Raw genomic sequence first — 5,966 nt, 5'->3', positions numbered from 1 at the left:
TCTTTCTTTCTTTCTTTCTTTCTTTCTTTCTTTCTTTCTTTCTTTCTCTATCTTTTCCTTCCTTCCTTCCTTCTTACCTTCCTTCCTTCCTTTCTTTTTCTTTCTTCAATGGGGGATGGGAGGTGGGAGAGAAAATAAATGCTTATTATTTGAAAAGAATTAATTTAAAATGTTTAAACATAGAGGAGGCCCACTAGCTCTTGGGGCACTACTACCCCATGTAATTAACTTTCAAGAAGACATTGTCAAAAGTGACTAAGAATGGACAGTCACAGGCAGTGTTGTGACCTGTATCTTTGAAAGTAGCATTTACATCAAAGATTATTAACTTGTTTTTGAAAAATATTTTGATAATTGTATTTCAATATAATTAGTTTCCTTTGTAATCCAATGCTTTTGAAATTTGTAAAACATCTAAAAACCTGATTCTGAAAGGGGTCCTAAGGCATTCCCAGATTCACTGCCAAGGGGAGTGTCCATGGCATATAAAAAGTTGGGAATGCCAGGTGTAGGGCAACCACTCAGGGTTATTTTTCATTTATATTGAGGGTCTTTTTTTTTTTACTGCGCCTTCATTTCTAAATATTTTGGGCCTCTATTTCCTCTTCAGCAAGATCTCATTTGTAGTAAAGATATTTTTGAAGAGAGGAGGGAATAGTGGTTCAGTAACATTACTCTATGTATTACCCACATCTGCCAGTGTACGCCATGGTCCTCACTCATAGTTCCCTATCTCTGCAAAGAGAAAAGAGAGATGCCTGGCAGACAGTAGGCACTTAAGAAACGCCTACTGATTGATGGGCTGATTGAGTAAGGATCTGTTGCCTCGTCACTTCTTTTTTGGCAGCCTTCCTTTCATGCTTTTGTTTTCTTCTTTCCAACTACGTTGTTATAGTCATTAGAGATGAGAAGAAGGGAATTAGAGTCAAGAATACTTAGGATCAAATTGTGACATAGTCACTTACTGGCAATATGACTTTGGACAAGTTACTTGAACTCTCTGTACCTCAATTTACTCCTCTATAAAATGAGGGGACTGAATTAAATGGCTTCTAAATGACCTTCTCAGATCCAAAAGTCTAGGACCCTGTATGAGCAGTTTCAGAAACTTCATTTTATCTTTCACTTCAGAGTAACCAGATTATAGAAGGCTATTTTAAACTCTCCTTGACTAGTTCACACTGAGAGATGGTTGAATGAATGAATGAATGAAGCATTTTACTATATTTATTATGCCTAAGGAGTTATACTAAGCATTAAAGATACAAATAGGAAAGTAAGACTATCTCTGCTCTCAAAGAGCTCACATCCCAATGGGGGAGACAACACATGTGGATGGTCCCAGGAATGGACTGGAGACAGCTTTCTCCAGGAGAGAGCCAATTATTAAATTTTCACCGAAAGCATTTACATCTCAGAAATCAACAAACCCTACAAATTGATGCTTGATTTCTTATTTTCTGGGTTGTCTAGATTTCAGAAAGTGATAGAGAAAATGTTCATGATGCTGATTAAACTTTTTTTTTGCTTTTTGGAGGGGGGAAGGTAGGGCAATTGGGGTTAAATGACTTGCCCAAGGTCATATGGCTAGTTTGTGTATGTGTGTGTGTGTGTGTGTGTGTGTGTATGTTAAGTGTCTGAGGCCAGATTTGAACTCAGGTCTTCCTGACTCCAGGGCCAGTGCTCTATTCACTGTGCCACCTAGCCACCCCGATGCTGACTAAACTTAAAAGTGTATCATGTCCATTTTTTGGATATCCAGTTGTTAAACATTTGCTAACATACCCTCCTTAGGATGCAGCAGCAAATCAAATAGTAATTCATCTTTGTTAATGTTATTTTCTACTGCTAAAATGATCAGTTTCTGATGTGAAAGACTTAGGAGATATGAACTTGCTTTTCTGGGTCTTTCATAGATGGGACTGTGGCACCTTGAGGAATAGTTAACAGGTTCTGTCTCAGACACAAGGGCTGCTTCCCAGAATGTGCACTGCCGAAAATGGACTGAAAGTATTGCTAGGCCAAAGGGTCTTGGGTTTAGCTTCTAAAACCATTGGAACACTACTTCATTTAGTCATTGACTCATTCACTCATCGTTCATTTAGTCAATAATCATTTCTATCAGTAAGCACCTACTATGTGCCAAACAGTGTGTTGAGTGCTGGGGTTTGGGGCATAAAAATAGATAATTGGGAGGAGGTCCCTAATCAACATGACTCTATAGGAAAAGAGCTTCTGTTTGGAAACATCAAGTAGGTATTGCCTTCCCAAGGAGACTGTGAGTGTGCCTTGCTGGAAGGATATAGAACTCTTCATTGGTTTCAAGGAATTGAGGTTGCCTCCAAGCTGATTAGTTGACATGGAAAGAGGAAGGCAGAATTTTGTAGGAGAAACCACCCAATTCCATGGTCCATAAAAGGAAGCTGACAAATAAGACATACAGGCACTTGGGTGTGGAGATTCATCTTGCCCTATTGGAAAGTTGGAGGGGGAATGGGAGCGGATACAGGAGGATATAGGAGAGAGCAGATTGGGGGAGGGGGTATTCAGTGGGATCACTGTTCTGGGGTAGCAGGTAGGGGACAGACAGGGAGAAAATTTGTAACTCAAAATCTTGTGGAAATGAATGTTGTAAACTAAAAATGAACATAAAATTTAAAAAAATTTAATCTTTTAAAAAAGAAGCTGACAGACATTGTCTTTTGGACTACTTTGTTTCCTTCCATTGTTCAGAAGGCAGACCAGAGAAGCACATAGCAGAACAGACCTGATGGAAAGAAGCCCTATGTCCATGTAGAAACAATCTTTCCCCCATGAATTGGAAATGGCTGCTTTGGGGCAGAAACATTTATCAGTTGTATGTGCTTGTGGGCAGACTCAATGGAAAGATCCAGAGAGTTAACTTTTCTAGCCCCAAAGAGAGCAGCAACCAAGACACTTATGGATTTCCTGAAGAAACCCATGGCAGAAGCAGATGTTTGCATCTGTGCCCACTGAGCCTGAGAGGATAGTTCATGGACAATATCCTTTAACCCCAACTTTGTATGTAGAGGAGGGGAGATTTCCATTCTTCAGGTTCTGCTAGTCTTAGAGGTTAATTATTGGATATCCCCAAGTTCAAGAATAGGTGGGTCAGAACTTCTAGAGAGAACAGATATCCTGATAGAATATGGTCCTTGGAGAAAGAAGGGGATTTCCCCCCATAGTTTCCGACAAGTGTCTTTAAAAAACAAAATTGGTGAGTTACTTGGACAGTACAGGTCTAACTGGAAGGGATTCATTCATTTATTTATCAATTCTCCCAAATACATTTGTCTTCTGTGGGCAATTCAAATGATTGGGTTACATTTTGAGTCCAGGAAGGACTGTGTAGGACCCTGAGGGAGGGCTAGGGATCTACCTTCTGTTGTCCCAAAGACAACTCTGAGTTCAGTTTCCCTCTGAGGGGAATTGATGTGTTATTTGAGTCTTTCATGTTTTTTGATCTCTTTATGAACAACTGAGTTCTCTAAATCTTCTGCCTGGCCAAATGAAAGCTGGCCTACCTATATGTATTCCCAGCTAGCTCGGGCACCTTTCCAGGAGCTGGAACCCTGTCACTCATGTTTGAGGAAACCAAGACTCAAGTCACAGCTAGACTAAACCTAGATGTCTTTCTGGAATAATTTCACATGGGGACAATATGCCAAAGAGACCCTGAACCTCTGGGGTCAGCCCTCAGGACTTGGATCTGTTTATGTGAGCACATATATGTGGGGGGAGCAGGCACCCTGGGGTTAACACAGACCCTATTTTCATGGAATTCTCAATCTGGTAAATGTTCAGTTCAATTCGACAAACATTTGTGTCTTTGGCATGCTGGACCTCTACCTGGTCCTAGAATATCCTAGCTCTTCCATTCCACCTGGTCCTCGATACTATTCCAGGGAATCAGAAGCATGGATGCCAAGTTCTAACATCCTACATCCTGGGTACTAAGATACCACCAAGCTCTGACATTTCCGTGATTAAAATCTCTTCCAACTTTGGCAAGTCTATATTCAAAAACTTAAAAGATTTAAAGCTAGGAAGAATCTGACAATTCAGTCAATCCAAACATCCCATTTTACAGAAGAGAGAACTGGGGGGGGGGGGGGAGGGGTGAAATGTCTTGCCCAAAGTCACATAGGTGGTAGATCGCCCAGCCAAGATTCTAAGCAGGTTGTCTGATTAGTGGAAATCATCCCTCTTTCCACTACATACCAGAAAGCTCTAATATTCTCTGTTCCAAGGTCCATCGGCCTTGAAATTCTTGACCAGTAAGTATTTCAATAGATTTTGTTCCTTTGTCAGTCTGTCTTTGTCACCAATTCTCCCTTGTCTCCTTTTTCAGAAACTCCCGGAGTGCCTCTCCATCGAGGTCACAGCTGAGACGCGCCCTGACCCGTGTAGACCTTGGACACCTTTCCAAACATTCCCGTGGCTCATTCAGTCTGTGCTGGAGGCTCAGTGTTTACCCAGCCCATGGGCCACGCCCACTTGGAGAGAAGAGGCGGAGACCTGTTTTGGATGGCCCCTCCCAAGTGGGGGGAGAGGACCAATGGTTCTGGGCTTCGGCCTGGCCTGGGGCAGGGCGGGGCTGGAGGCTGGTGCTCCACGTGGATGAGTCAATCGGATATTTGACTGCTGAGGACTGAATCCCCTGCCAGTTGAGTGTTTTAGGGGGCCAACTGCTCTCTGGGCGGGGTAGGGGTCTGCCTGCTTCCCTGTCTGTCCGATTGCAGGTTCTGCCTGACTCAGCTGCTGCTGCCACCACCTCCTAGGCCGGTAAGGAGGGGACAGGCAGGTGTGGTGACTGCCCCTGGACGGGAGTGGGTGGACGGCTGGAATTTCGCATGGATTTTGGAGGCGGGGTGGGGGGCTTCCGGGCAGGATGATGTTGAGGACCTGGAAAGGAGGCGGCTTTCAGGAGCGTCCCCCAGCCCCAGCCCGGCCCCGCAGGGAGGGCTCAGCCTGAATGGGGAGGAAAGTGCAGGCCATTGTCTCGCCCTGCGCTTGGGTAGCGGTGGCCAGAACAAGCTGACGGGCAGCGGCGGTTTGGGGGGAAGGGGGGTTAGACCCGACCCCTGCCTTTGTGACCCTCACTGGCACCCAGCTCCCCCCTTTGTAAACGATGGCTCTGAACTAGAGCGTCTGTAAGAACCTTATACTGTATAAGCTTCCTGAAAACTCTGACTTTTAAAGGTTCCTTCCAACTTAAACATTCTGTTTTCGAAGGACCCTTCCAGCTGTGGCATTAGGCATTTGAACCTTCTGTGTCCTGACAACCCAGGGCCCAAGGTCCCTTCTCTCTCTAATGCCCATTGTCCTCTAACAACCAAAGAACCAAGGTCCCTTTTCTCTCTGATGTCCAATATCCTGACATTCCAGGGCCCAAGGTCCCTTTCTAGATCTCACATTGGATTTTCTAAGGTCCCTCCCAGCTCTGACATTCCATGACCCGGAGGCTGCAAAAGGAGCGGGCTTGGGAACATGCCTGGGCGCATCCCGAATCCTAAAGCATCCCAGCCTCTGGGAGGCCTGAGGGGGCGGGGAGGGTTGGAGCTAGAAGGAGGCGGGATGGGGCGTGGAGACTATGAGGCCAGAGGCGGGCCTGGGCACTGGGATAGAGCTGGAGGGAGGCAGGGGTGGGCCAAGCATCCTCGGCATCCAGAGGGGAAGCTGAGCTTTCTGGCCGCCCACGTGGGCCTCTGGACAAGTCGGGGCTTGTTGCTGTCTGGGGGCTCTCCACTTGCTGGCAGCCTCTCTCTTTCTCTTGGTTGAGTTTCTCTCTCTCTCTCTCTCTCTCTCTCTCTCATGCACTGAATCGATTTGGCAAGATCGATTCAGTGCATGTCCTCGGGGAGGGGGAGGGCCCCCCCCCCCCCTCCTCCCCCTCCCCCTCCCCCCCCCCCTCCCCGCACCCCCCCCTCCCCCCCAGACCCACC

At 45.8% G+C, this 5,966-nt stretch overlaps 1 protein-coding gene across 2 annotated transcripts in view; it reads left to right on the top strand.

The window, feature by feature from the left end:
- Nucleotides 1–4,585: 4,585 nt before the first annotated feature.
- Nucleotides 4,586–5,966, top strand: part of EDA2R (ectodysplasin A2 receptor) — a 30,105-nt gene continuing 28,724 nt past the window's right edge. Inside the window, exon 1 of one of the 2 annotated variants that reach the window (XM_069100406.1) lies at nucleotides 4,586–4,806. The gene's annotated coding sequence lies outside the window, so the exon portion shown is untranslated. The remainder of the gene's footprint in view (nucleotides 4,807–5,966) is intronic. The other variant, XM_069100405.1, reaches the window with a different exon arrangement.

The sequence above is a fragment of the Petaurus breviceps genome, unplaced genomic scaffold (genome assembly GCF_028583685.1).
Source record: "Petaurus breviceps papuanus isolate PSGF00001 unplaced genomic scaffold, PetGlider_PUasm1.0 400, whole genome shotgun sequence".
Classification (NCBI taxonomy): Eukaryota; Metazoa; Chordata; class Mammalia; order Diprotodontia; family Petauridae; genus Petaurus; species Petaurus breviceps.
The sequence above is the reverse complement of the archived record's forward strand: the minus strand, read 5'-3'. Positions and strand labels throughout refer to the sequence as shown.